This window comes from Monomorium pharaonis, chromosome 4, assembly GCF_013373865.1.
Source record: "Monomorium pharaonis isolate MP-MQ-018 chromosome 4, ASM1337386v2, whole genome shotgun sequence".
Taxonomy (NCBI): Eukaryota; Metazoa; Arthropoda; class Insecta; order Hymenoptera; family Formicidae; genus Monomorium; species Monomorium pharaonis.
In genome coordinates, this window is record NC_050470.1 from 1,485,741 (window position 1) to 1,500,785 (window position 15,045).

At 35.3% G+C, this 15,045-nt stretch overlaps 1 protein-coding gene across 2 annotated transcripts in view; it reads left to right on the plus strand.

Moving 5' to 3' along the window:
• The first annotated feature begins 1,675 nt into the window (after positions 1 to 1,675).
• LOC105838240 (brain tumor protein) overlaps positions 1,676 to 15,045 on the plus strand; it is an 87,398-nt gene continuing 74,028 nt past the window's right edge. For both annotated transcript variants that reach the window (XM_012683660.3, XM_036285449.1), the window contains exon 1: positions 1,676 to 2,109. The gene's annotated coding sequence lies outside the window, so the exon portion shown is untranslated. The remainder of the gene's footprint in view (positions 2,110 to 15,045) is intronic.

Consider the following 15,045-nt stretch of genomic DNA (forward strand, 5'->3'; position numbering starts at 1 on the left):
CTCTAGTTTATAATTTAAGAGACAGCTAGAACTTAAGGGCACTTCATGTGCGCCTTAAATAAACATTATAATAAATGCGAAATAGCGCTGACACGTGACGCTAATATAATGTCGATACTCCACTTTAAGGTTGGGGTGAGAAATTATTTTAGTAAAACGACCGTTTTCTTTATTAATATTTCATCAATTTAAATATGTATTGTTATCTCTGTAGCTATTTTTTTCTCATTTTAAACGAATCCTACTTCGTCGAATGATCGTCTGTAAAAAAATGATTTCTAGAAATGACGATACTTTTATAACCATTAGATAGGCATCAAAAAACAGACAGCGAGCCTCTCCATTGATCTCGTCCTATCTGCATCTCACGTATCTGACACATGTTATACACGTTACATATCCATCACGCAATATCGCAATTTTTCGCGGCAAACTAAGCGCTACGCTTGGAATGTAATATCCTTGAAAATGGCAAGTAATAGAATACAAGCAATTTTAAAATAAAAAAAAATGTAAAAAAATCTCTCATACTTTTTTAAAAGTATCATGTAATTTTAAAAGAACCTTCCTCTTACAAGGTAATGCAATCTTCGCTGACAGTTTATGCAGGAGTTGGAGGAATCTAAATGAGTGAATTGTGCTATTTAAAATGAATGGAAATTGTTGCTTTAAGTATTACGGTAAATCGTAATTTTTGTTTCACGAGAAAATTATTCGCGTTTCACGATTCAACAGGCCGCCTGCTATTCCGTATAACAAAATTCTCTAACTTTTCCGACGGGGCGGCGTATTGAAAGCCACGGGCGAATTAAACTAAAGACCAATCGATAAATATTTCGCGAACCGTAAAAAAAAAAAATAAAGGAAGTCGTCTATATTAAGAAGTGTCGTGTACGCTGCACTTACACTCTCGATCAAATAATTCTTTACGTTCAAATACAATTGGCGTCGGGGAAAATTAGTTAACGCGAACGCAGTGCTGGCGGAAATGTTTTTTGTCAAAAGTGACCACCCAACCAACTGAGCCGTTTATACTACATTCCACACAATGCCTTCGAAACAAAAGCGACCGAATTAAATGGGTATTTTCTAATGTTCAAACAGTCCAGACTCCTGTATAGCACGCAATTGGAGAAACAGCTCGTTTTTCACATAAAACCGAATCGTCAGAAAAATTCTATAACGGTCAGAAGTCGAAGATGATCTAGTCACACGTGCAGTTGTTTTACGATCTTGTGCGAAATGTTTGACTCTCATTTCTGTGATCACGCCTGATTGTGAGTCTGAAGGAAAACACGTCACAGGCAAAGTGACAAAAATTACCACATTATTTTCTATCTACTCTCCCTCTCTTTCACTCTACAATATATTTAATATTCTGTTCAGCTATAAATATGTCTAAAGCGGTGATTTTTGAGAAAATAGTGGACTTGATGAGGAAGCTGCGATATTCACAAGCGAGGAAGTATTCAACCGCTCTTTAACGGCGATCTCATGCAGAATGGCCCGAAGAAATCCCCGAAGGTTCGCACGAGCGGTAAATATCGCGGGGGCGTGCGAACCTGCGCCCAGGTTCGCCTCACCTCACTTCACCTCCGCACCCTGCTCTCGCACCGCCATTGCTAACCCCTCCTACGGCTGGGGTCCGCATCCCCGCCTCGCAAACGTCGCCTCGTCGGCTGCTTCGTCGACTGGCGTCAGCGCCGTCAACGTCGTCGTCGGCGTCGTCGTCGTGGTGGTCCTCGCGTCGACGTAAGGTCCCGGCGACCAGACTCTCCCGCGAGCACCAAGTTGGACGGCAAGAACAACGGCAAATACGGAAAAATCGCGATTATCCGCGCGCATCTCGCGCACTCGCGCGTACTGCGAAATCTCGCGCGCTCCGCTCCGCGAACCGGAAGTGCGGGAGAGAGAACACGGCACGTCGGGCGATTCAGTGTTATTGTTCTACTGCTGTTACGAGTGTTTTTCATTATAGCGATAAGCGTTATCAGAGATCTAAGACGACTCTAAACGAATTCCGAAGGAGATTTCCAGACCCGGCGGTACTTTTCATTTCTGTCACGTGGCAAATGTGACGAAAACGTGTCGTCGCATGGCTGACCCAAGGTGAGACAAGACACTCATGTTACACTTGTCTCGGAAGATTTACATTTCGTATACTTATCACGTTTCTTAATCTTCATTTTGCATATTTAATTTTAATAACGCTCTTTTGTCTCTTTCCATATTATTATCTTCACAAAGAAAATGGATATTTTTATCAAAATTATGATTGACACTTCACGTGGTATAATATTTGTTATAATTCTTGGTTTCATTAAAATTGTTTCAACATCAGCTTTCTCAAAGAATTTGAAGTTAATTTTTCCTTTGCAGAAATTAAAAAAAAAATTGTATACAGAAAAATTATAATTTATGAATTTAAATATATTGCAAACTACGTTTTAAATAAATCATAAAGTATAGTAATAAGACGATCTCTCTCTCTCTCTCTCTCTCTCTCTCTCTCTCTCTCTCTCTCTTTTCCTCTTTCTCTCAAGTTAGTCTTTCATAACTAAAGAATGTTTTCCACTTGCATGCTCATATATACTTTATAGCAACTATCTCGGCAAAAGTATTTTCAATGGTTCATCCTTACCTCCCAAAAGGTAATGATTAATTAAAAATTCGATATATTCTGGGTGGATTAAAAACCGTATTTTTGACACAGAGAACTAACGCACAATGAAACTTTCACGCTACGCTTACCACAAGACTATAAATGTCAGAAATTCACAATTATATATCGCAATATAAAATGGATCACGCGACAAATTTATACTCTTAAATTATATATCTCTTTAAAAATTCATTGAAGTAATTTGGTAGATATGACATAAAAATATAACATCACTAAAAAGTATCGTCATAAAAAAATAGTTTACCGACGTAAACGACCGACTATAATTCGGTCTTAAAAGCGAAAAATAATTTACGATTTTTTGACCAAATGGTTCAAACTGTTTTTAACTTTACTGTACCATAAATATTATATTCGCTTATATCGTTTTCTTACCGGCATATCCACGTCCGATATTTCTCTACCTAAACCCTCATTCTTGCTGGTATCTCGACACAGTGTAACCAGATGCACTTGGGACGAGCTATTAATATGAGAACCCTATTTCGGTCTGTGGTGTGTTTACAACCTCGAGCTCGCCCCGTGCGTGAAACGGAAGTACGGCGGATTCTCTCTTTTACATACGCGTTGGAAAGCCGCGTTTAACCAAGCGCACACGACTGCCCGTCGCAATTTCCCTGAATTAATTAGATCGCATTCGCCGTGTCAACAGGCCCGGACTGCAAAGTTGTGCATAGAAAGTGCACGCCAATCAACATGTCGTTTATAGAAAGGAAAAGCATGGAGAAAAAAAATACCATGCCAAGAAAAAAACGTGTTTTACCATAATTAAGATCGCTTCCTGATTTAGATAATTATTCGCGGTATTCATTACTGTTTCTTCTTGAAAAAATTAAAGAATATGATTTACAAGTAGTGATGAAGTAATTAACTACGAGCAAATGGATGTTTGTAAAACTGACGTTAATTATTTCTACGACATAAAATACACAAATGTATAAAGCGACAAAGAATATTCATGTATACTTCAAATTCATTATGCAAATAAGATCTCTCCAAGCTACAGTTAGAAACATCAACATCACATCACATTTAGCTATTATAAAAACATAAAAAACGTTATAATTTTACAAAATGTCCATAACGGTTTTAAATAAAAAACATTAAATATAATAATGAGTTCGTATTTGATATTTTCTTCGCTATTAATAAAACATTTCAGAGCATTCCTAGAACTAAAACGTTCTACTTTCGAGAAGATATACTAAAGTAGTATTACTCTAAAGATATTACAATTTTTAAAAAATATGACTTCATTAAAATCAGAAAATATATAGGAATTATCGGATGTTTTCCATTTAATAGAATAAGTTGTCAAGAGAAAAGTTGTTGGGAAGAAGTTGATCGTAACAAAGTCTCATATTTCCATGAAAACGTAACGACATGATTTTGAATTCGTGTCTTGTATAGCGATTATCTATATTTAAATTGGTAGTCTCATTTGTTTTTCATTTACAAGCTGATACAAATGTTTATTTTGACACAGTTCTTCTTGGGTATTCACTAAATACCAAAAAAGATAGAACGATGTTTATGTTGACTTGTATCACTAAATAGAAATCATATCCATGATTAAAGCAACAAAAGAAAAATCCACAGCAATTTACCAATGGTTAAATACAGATCATCACCATACGCGATGAGACATGAATATAAAATCGCATCGTCTTCATGGAAACGACGAGGCTTTGTTACTGTCTCTCGACTGTTCCTTTTCTCTTCGTTCTGTCCGCATTTGCGACCCAAAGATGCCGAGTACGTGGTTGCGTAATGCTCAACGGAGGAGAAAGTCAGCCTTACGAGGACTATGGAGTACTGTTCGTGCACGTGGAGCACGCCGACGCTGGTTCTGTAACCACGATCACCGAGCGTTACACAAAGCGCAGATTTCCATCGTACTTTCGACGGATAAAACATTCGCGCTCGGCCGTATTATCTCGCTCGCTTATCTCCATCATCGAGTGCTCCGAAAATACGCGATTCACACTTTAACGTGAGCTTTGTTGATTTTTCTCACATAACTCAAAGTTTCGATCGTTACAATAATAATTTCACTTTTGCGCTTTGTAGTCCTAAATAAATATTTTGTTCGAATCATATTGCAGAACTATACTCACGTTGCTAATTGTTTCACGCAAAAGATCATCAATGAGGAGACAGAGCGGAAAAGAGTTTAAAAAATAAATTTATATATTCCAATCACAGAAAAAATTAGAGTGCACCAAAATTTTATTTTCTAGTGATTAGGTCAAGAAAATCTTGATTTGAATAACCTGTTCAACCTACGATATAAAACTGATTAACATGCAATAATCACTATGCTTGCGTTCATAACATCGTAAAATCAGATAAAATTGAAATCTTTTCCGGCATGAATTACAAAAGGATTTCGTTGGCATCACACGTGATTCCATATGTATGAGATGGAACAACTGGGCCTAAGAAATGCAGATACAAAGATAATAATTGCTGATACCTTCATTGAGTGATATCTTTATTTAAAACAGCTGCTATGACGATTAATCAAAACTTTCTCAGATCAGGCAACCATCGACGAACGTTTCCGGAGAAATGTTGCGGAAAAATAAAAAGAAAGAAGAATGCGCTTATTTGTTAAAGTAAGCTCGTCGACAGGGCGCTTTTAATTCAAAGACAAAGCTCACTTTGTCTTCCTGCAATCACCGCACACCGATCTCGATATGGATGACGGTTGTGAGAAAACTGTGCTTTTTCCACAAAAGTACACTGCCAGACGTGTCTTTTTACTGTCAGATATTTTTGCGACCATAACGATTCCTTTGCAAAGAAGTCTTTAGCTCGAGTCAGATAGCTCGTTATATATCGTCGTACAAAAGAAGAAACAGATAACAAGTACATTTTTCAGCATAGCTCACTCCACGATCCGAAAAGAATATTTATCTTACGATACAAGTTACGTCACAGTGTCTCACCAAAATCATAAACTCCGCTTCTTCATTAGTTTATAAATAAAAATCTAACAGAGTAATAAAGTGTATCTAGATTATTAAATGTGTAATATTCGACTTGTTAATATCGAGAGAATTTGCCTCCCTCAATCAGAATTTATGCTCGTTTACATTTTCATTGCTCCCATTCATCCAATATCCAAATAGCATAAAAGCATTCCGGAATTCTCGCGTCAAAAGAAGCTCGATTTATGATTTGAAATCATAAGTTTCTGACAAAAAACAAGCTAGAAACATTTCTTACATGGAACGTCGTTCTCTATCAAGTGCAGGTTCTCTGATAAATTAAGAGTCAATTTTTTTTTCAACAAAAATTGTACATTATTCTCCTTAAAGAATTTTTACCTTTCAATAAAAAAACAAGTAATACTATTTTAAACTATCCATAAAAACAAGTGAAGAATCAATTATTTCTTCATTCCGTAGCTATACATTCTTAGCAAAAAGTGACTTATTGAGAATGTGATTTTATATTTTTAATAAATGTTTTAATTACCACTAATTTTAACTGCGTAAAATTAAGCTAATAAAATATTTTTAATAACTATTAATAGATAATAGAAAACATTTTGTATTTATATTAAAAATAATCCTTGTTAAAATTTTTGTGTTAAATTTTTAATATATTCGAGTATTAATTTAATATAATATAATTATGTTATTTTATGTTGACATTTAACATTTCTTAGGTCCAGTTGTTTCATCTTCAAATAAACTACAATATATTTAATAGATATGTTAAAGCCATTTATTCATTTAGATATAATTTATCATCGTTTATCCAGAGAAAAAACAGTAGTTATTAATGTTAAACTAATGTTTGTAGATACATGAACAAATAACATAAGAATAATGTATTTTAAAACATGTTAATTTTAAGATAAATGAATAAAATGTACATATTAGCATATTAAAAATGTTAATTTTATTCGAGTGTTATATTTTTCCACGCTGTTTCAAATATGCACTAAAGTGTTACATTTTTTGTTATTTTTGTACATAATATTTGTGTTACTTTTTAACATATTTATCTTGTGTTTAATTAAGACAAAAATTTGAGTGGACAAACCGTTTGAGACATGCGATGTATGTTAAATTTATATATAATATAAAAAATTTAAATTTTCCAACTAAGAATTTACATACTGTTTGTGCATGTTTCGCCGTTAGAAATATCAGAGGTGACTGTATAATTAAACAGCTAACATATGACGTTTCTATACTGACCAGTATATCGACACATATTTCAATGTTTGCTTACTTCTAGCAACTTAAAATGGCTCAATTTTTAATTAATATTTATGTAACAATATTTTAAATAATTTTTCAGTAATTAAATTTGATATGCCGTATTTTCTCAAAAGAATCTAATAATCATTATACATTAACTTGTATAATTACAATAACTTGTGTAAAGAGGGACTTTTATCAGTCATTTGGAAAATAAACATATTCATATGTCTAAAATCTATCTTCTAAGTAAATTTCATTAATTCAGCATCATTTTTATCTTCCAATTTTAATGGACGTCGTAATTCTGCATGCATGATCTCTCAATGTTTAAAAAACGTGTTCACATATTTAGCAACAATTTCTGCAAATACAGTTTTGATGCATAATTTAATCCGCAAATGCGTTGATACGGTTGCAAACAACTGGTTGCCTTTGTTTCAACGTTTCGTCTACGGGGACGGTAATAGCGGCTGTTATAGCGCGTGTCATAAGACCGTGCGGCAGGTTTCACAGGTAAAAATTGCATTTTCTCATGAAAGTCGGATGAATCATGCCGCGGTGCACGTCGTCAGCGCCAACGGCGTAATTCCTACGGTCATCTTCTCTCCACGAGGTTACGCTCCTGGTCCCCCGGTTACGGAGTGGCATAATAAGATTTCGCCGTGTGTTTCGCTCGCTCGCTGGCGCGGTAAACTCGAGTCTCCTGAGAAAGGAGACCGCCCGCTCCGTAATTACGCTCTCGATGAGCCACTAATCCGCCATCGACCTTACGGCTGAAATTGTTTCAACAGTAAGCTTATCGCCGTTGCGACGACGGGATATTTAATCAGTATTGAATCGGCTACTTCAGAAATGCATTAAATCACGTATGTTGACACATGGCAGCTTTCTTTTCCCGTTCCAAAACACAATTGCCATTAATTACGAAAGCTCGAATCTCCTCACTCAAAATTATCGAGCTTAACGTTCGTCTAGATAAATTGTTCAATGCTAATAAGATTTTATGTATATTCGATGAAGATGTATTCAGAATGAATATGAATTGTTATTGCTTCCATGAGGAAACTGCTCTATTCATCTACTTTCACTCCTCGGATCAGAATCTCACGATAGATGCTTTCCGTAAATCCGTGAGTTTCGTGAGAACCTTCCTGTTTGAGCTCTCGGAGCAAAACGGCCAGATACTGTAATCTCGACAGTGATCATATTTGCGAGAATCGTTTACTTTCGCAGTTTGACAATTCCGACGCCTCGGCAGCCGTTGTTTTATAATAGAGATTAAGTAGGACCTTCGAGGGTCTCGACTATTTTACGCTATCGTTTATTCGGGAAATAGCCTTCCTTGTAAGGAAGATACGCGATAAGACGGCAACGTAAAAGTGCTATCTCTACGAAACGCGACACCTCGATATCTATGCGCATGTAATAGGTGTCGATGCGTTCTATGGAAGGTGAGATCTCCTCTTCCTCCTCCTTCGCCTCTCCCGTGTATGTATCTTCTCCTCTTTCAACTTTCGATTCCATTTTATGCGTCGGCGAATCTAGGTTATCGCTTAGACGACCATCGCGCACATATATCGGTTTTCTGTACCTAAGATACGAGCGAGCCGCCTCAAAATGTGTGGTAACGATACAGTTCTCAATAAAATTTTGGAAATTTTCAATATACCATTATGAATTGGTTGTTCTTATACTTGCTTAAGTCGTTTATAACGCTTGAGCCGAGTAATTAACAGGGACAATGTATTTGTGACGATCATTTTCTAATCATGATATATCACGCGATAAAAAAACCCCCGCCGAAAAAGTTTCTTGAAAATTTCCTCGCGACGCGAAGAATGTAGAACAAAAAGAACTTGACGAAAGATTTTGTTCAACGGGAGATGTCTTCGTTCTTTTCAGATAGTTTTTACTAGAATCGCCGTCGACGTCGACGCGCTTTTCGTACTTTACACAATCCTGCGAGTTGCCTGTTCATCTCTGTCGCTTGGATACACTGACACCGATACGTTTAAGAAAACCTGATGCTCCGACAGAACGCTATTCCATTGACGCGTAAACATTTTATTCGAACGTAGAACACTTGAGAAAAATTGTAAGATTGTGCTACTTCGTAAAGAATCATGTATCGATACATCTTCTCTAAGTTGAATGATTTTTTTAAGAAAATTAAAAAAGTTATTTAAAAAGTGTTGCACACTAATTGCAATACAATTTTCGATAAAACTATACTTTTTCATTTCTTAATTTTTTTTCAATAAATTAATCGTTCAAATAAACATAAAATTCAATTAAAATTGATTAAAAATAAGAAATATTTCAAATTATGCTACGTATACACAGATAATTATACTTAATTTTAAATATATAAAATACTTGTTGCATCTTAGTGCACATTATTTGAAGTAACTAAGAATAATCAATTCAAGATCAATTAAGCTACAAAAAGATCTTATCTAATTTAATAAATGCTTTTTCTCTTTCTAACACAATGACTCTCGGCTATTTGTATCAGATTAATATCTCTGCTCACTTTGAATCAAATTATTTGACCTGCCCGACATACAGTTCAACTGGCCACGAGTCTCTGGGATAGTGACGGCTGGTTACAGCGCAGTGAAGCGGCGTGAAACGCGAGGCGCGAAGGCACGAGGAAACATGAATTAATAAAGCAAAGCTTACGACGGTGAAGGAGAGAGAGAGAGAGAGAAAGAGAGAGAGAACAGGCAGCGGCCGCGTATGTATTTATAGATCGTCTTACAAGTAAGCCACTTCGGTCGCGTTCAATTACGCTTCTTCCGCGTCGTTCCGATATGCCCATTTTGGCCCAATCTCCGTTCTCCATTAACTCGATCGTTCGACGGCTCAATTTAAATCGTCGGCGCGGCTATCGACCCGAGGAAAAAGGGTAGAAGACATTGCGCGAGTGCACAAGCGGAAAAGCGGGTGCATTTTCCTATAAAACGGGATGCACTCGCACGAGAATTTCGTGCTGAAAATCGTGTGAGAAGATGAAAATATTTCGAATGATCTTGGTCATGATGTATCTATTTTGTAGTTTTAATCAGACTTTTAAAAAACTCTTTCTAACATATTGCGTTATATGTTGAAGAAATAAGACACCTCATAAAAGAGATTGTAATTACGATACATGATGTGGATATACTATACTGTATGTATTATTTGTATTTACTACCTGAGTAATGAATAAAAATTCGTATTATTTATGCGAATCAATAATGACCGACGAGACTGAGGAAACTTGCCGTGAAAGACTCCGTTTTGAATTAAGCTGCGCGTATCTTTGTCGAATCGACCTACAGTCCAAATGCAACCTAATACTCGGTTACAACCAACTCTGTTACAACCGATGGCAGCCAGTAGCGTCGGCAGACTACTTGTAAACCGAGCAGCCGAAGTTTAAACTATCCGCTCCTTAGAGGCTCAAGTATCCGACCGAGTGTTCAGCCAAGTGCCTGCGGTGAGTGTATACTCGGAAGCAACTAGAAACGCAGAAAGGAAAACTTTGTTTTACGCTCTGGACTTGTTGTTGTAATTTGAAGTTCGTTTCCGTATAGGTCTCCGACCAGATTTGAGCTTAGGAAAGAAATCCGTTACCGCGTCATAGGATAAAGACATAAATGTATAGCAATGTTTCGTTTCGTAGTGATTTTAGTCCGGTCGTTTCACAACCGTTCTTACCGCTCTGCTTGCTTATTTCTCGCGAAAGATCGGCAAAGGCGAAAGCTTGGCTAGCCACTCGGAGAAAGCTCGGAGGCTATATGTGCGCGAAGGAAGAAACAGTCTTCCAGCCGAGTGCATGATTAATGCTTGGCAAACATAAGTAACTGCCTCGCCGCCGCTGATGTGTATACACTATGACGATGCAACGTCAATGTAACGCGAGAAACTCGCCGGTTCGTACGCTGAAAACGGCGCCGTTAAGACGAAACAGTTAAATTCGACACGCTACATTTTGCCAATATATAATTTGAAAGGGTTAAGAGAACTTTCTGAATAGGAAAATTTCTTGTATTTACTTCGAGTATATTTGAAAAGCATTGCAAATTCATAAAAAAAAATTATTTTATGTATCCAACTATTTATATGCTCCTTTTTACATCTTTATGAAATTTACTTATTATTTATGTATCTTGTATACCTCTTTAATATTGTTTTAATATAAAAATCGATTTTTAGATATTTATATGTATTATATAACATTTATAAATAAATATTTGCTATTTTCAGATATGTTCAAAAATAATAATTCACAACAGATAGCGTTAACGCTATCATAATTTTACAAGTTAAGAATCAGTTATGACAGGGTAGTAAGTGTAGATTTCTACTACGTTTAACAGCATACTTAAAAAAAAATCTGATTCGTGACCGTCTAAAATTAAATTATATTCTTGCGGAGTTTCACCGAAACCTCGTGGCGACGTGAAGATTTCTGGCACGACAACAAAACCAGCTGCCACCTGTGAGCCGTGCGAGCTGGGTAATATGATACACTGGTCATGATAAATTCGCGATTTAATGATAACGGCAAATGGTGGTTTGTGTCACGATAAAAACCAATTAACTTCGCGGAACGCTGACCGGACTCGAGTAACCATCGTTCCCGCTTGCAAAGGACAACGTTTATTAGCACGGTGCGTTAATTAATTAATTCAGCAAAGATTGGCTTCTTCGTTTCGTTACATAATGTTATCTGTAATTTCTGAAAATGACTACCAGGGATTTCGTAATCGTGTGATCCCAACTCCATCTAGATTATATGTAATGGAGCTTCGTAAAACAAAAAGAAGGATTTTAATAGCAATTTATTACCGTATATTAGATATCTATTACGCGAATTGAACTTAATACGATGAAGAATTGCGATAGCTAGAATTATACTTTTATTCCACGGGAGAAGCTCACATTGTTCATGGTTAAAGCTTCCAAGAAGTGAAACTCAGCGAGGCGCAATGTTCTTACACTCCATCGTGATTACTCTCGCAAAGGATGGCATTTAATCTTCGCGCGAAATCGAAGAAGCTTGTAAAGCAAATCGCATTCGAGGTCTTGCTCGCGGGATACATCGCCTGACGATTGATGGTTTCGCGTGAAGGAGGCGCGAGGAGGGAAGAAAACAGCGGATAGACATTGACCCCATCTACAGATCTAAGAGGCTTTTACCCCCTTGGAAGTTCGCAATGTTGTCATTAAATGTACATTAAGATCTAATGCATCCCCCGTCCCACGTTCACTCACTTTCGATTTAATTCAACTTTTTCTCTTTTTCTTTGCATAAAAATAAATTTACTTAAAAGATTTACTCAAAATTGTGAAAAATCTGTTTTAAAGCAAAAAATATTCAGAAGACTTTTTATAAAAGACATATGATATTTTGCGTTGTATAATGATATTAATAAAATTAGAAAATATTGAACTTGGTTGGACATCAATATTAACTTTAGAAACAAATAAACGTTGAGTTGTGGTGTTGTGAAAAAGTAATTTAAAGAGAGCTCGCCAAACGCAAAATGAAACTGTAACAATGAAAGACGATATGGCAAGCTCGTGTTAAAGTTAATTTTTTAAATATTTTAATTAAAAAAAAGATACGCTATTGACAAAAAGTCAATTTTATGGCCAAGTAAAAAATAAAATATTTATTGTCATTGATATTTCTAAGTTCAATTGTATGAAGATATAATTTGTAATGATATTTTGAATAAACATACGAGTAGCTAAATAGTTTGTATAAATTAGCCAACTTTAAATCTCCCCTCCCTTCTTATTATGTCTGATTCCTAATCAGATAAAAATGATTTCTTCATTTAGTAAGAAGATGAACTGTCTGACAATATTAATATTGCTCAGTTGTCGTTGCATTTTGATTTAATTGTAATAAATGGATTTTACTCACCGGTCTGCTGTATCAAACTGCCGAGTTAGAGAATTGTCGCTGTTACACATCGTTGGATGAATTTTCGAATAAATCCAAAATGTACGGAGAGTTCTGTCGTATGGCACGACGCGCAGAATCCTAAATCTCCGTGAGAGCTGCAGACGAAATTGCATTATGTCGTCCGAGGACCGTATCCAACTTTCGGTCCCTCGAGGGCATGGGAGACTCGCGCCGGAAAGATGGTGATGTTACCAATTTAATATGTAATTACATGCGCTGTGTCTATGCCGTATCATCGATCACGAATCATATCCACGGAGAACACTGAAATCAAAATTAAAGCAAAAAATACAGTATCGTACAATTAAAAAAGTAAAATTAAATGATTAAATTCTGCAATGCTCTCCATTATTAGACAATAAATATTATTGTTATTCAATTATACATATATATGTATATACATAAAGAGACTTATGTGATAATATTAAAAATATAAATACAAACGTGCTAAAAATAAAATGTAAAAATGTATTTTAGTGTATATAAAATAAAATAAATATTTTTATATGTATTTATGTATATACACAATAAATATCTTTTCTGTTTTCTCCTATGTTGAATTCGCTAATAACAGAATGCGTTAATTATACAAATGTAAAAAAATCTTTGTATATCATTATGCATAATAATTTGGCGTTATATCGAGAGCATAATACAAGAGATATAAAATATCATAATATTATTGCATAAATAAATGAAATACACCGTATGAGATAACGCGATCTGATATACATAATAGCGTAATACCATCGATATGAAACACGGCAGTATACTAATTCAGTAAAAGCCAAATTAATTCTGTATTTTGCAATGAGTTGTTTATCTTTATCATCCCTTGTATCGAGAAATATTTCAAGAGTAACGTGAATGTTGTTTTCTTACTTTATTAATCCACTAGCTTGTATTTAACCACGAAATTATGTGCAATACTACACAAACAAAATGCAAACACAGTGTATATGACTTCGCAGCGCAAAACGTGCTTGATGTAAACGACAAGCGGACAGTGATAAATGTAATAAATAAATATGGATTATATACAATAATTTACACAATTTGATCCTGATAATTGATTCTAAATAAAAAAGTTATCTTAAAAAAATATAATCTCCTTCTTAACCTTTATTGTCAGATTGCGAATTGCAAAATAAATGCAAACACGAGACTTAAATAATCCATCTTAAATAATCATTTACGTTATCATAAAAAATATTTATTTTAATTATCGTTCAATTGACGGAGTACTTTATTTATTTGACATTTTACGTTTCTTGGTATAGAGATGTGGTTTTCTTTTAAATTCGTATATTAATGCAGAATTTTCTGTCAAGAAATGTGTCACGGTTATTTGTTTTCGTTTTCTTCTTGTTATGCATAACGATGTCTACATGCAGTTATCAGATAGTTTATACTCCGGAAAAATGTGTAAATTGTAAGCTAGACGCAAAGTGCGAGCGCTGAGAGTCCCGTTCGTCTCATAAACATATCGCGAGTACGGCGCAGGTGGACGTTACACGTGTGTCCGAATGATGTCATTACTATGCTTACTCTACCAGTGATCTTTCCATGTTTGGGCTTTTGCAATGGCGAACGTGCCCGCGGAGTAGAGAGTACGAAATGGTCTCATGTCAATGTCATTTTGCGAGTAATGGCAATTTTTATCGTCAACTTGAAAAATGTATAACTAGTCCTGTCCGAAATGTATTTTCAATTTATTTTCCATTCATGCTAGTTAATTAAAGGAATTTATTTATGATTAGACGTCATCATTTCGTATAAATTCTTAAGGATCAATTTATTTAAGCTAAACCTTATAAATTAAAATTAATATTTTTTTCGTAAATATTTGAGAAACTAAATTTTAGATAATAAATGGTCATTGTCAGTCAATTCAATTCATATGTCTCAAATGCAAAAACTGAATGCAAAATAGTATAAAAGCGAGTTAGAACAGATACGATTTTTTAATAAACTTTTGAAAGTTTTTTCAAAAATAAAATTCTAAAGCTTTAGAAGTAAAGAAAGAAATATTTCGTAATTCACATGGTGGCTCAACGCGTTGCTCATGTAACTTTTAGCGTATGTGTTAGGACCATGAAGCAAAGTTGCAAATCCGCAAAAAAAAGCTGAAAAACGTTCTGGAAACCATATCAAATACACGTGGACGGGATTGCGATTTA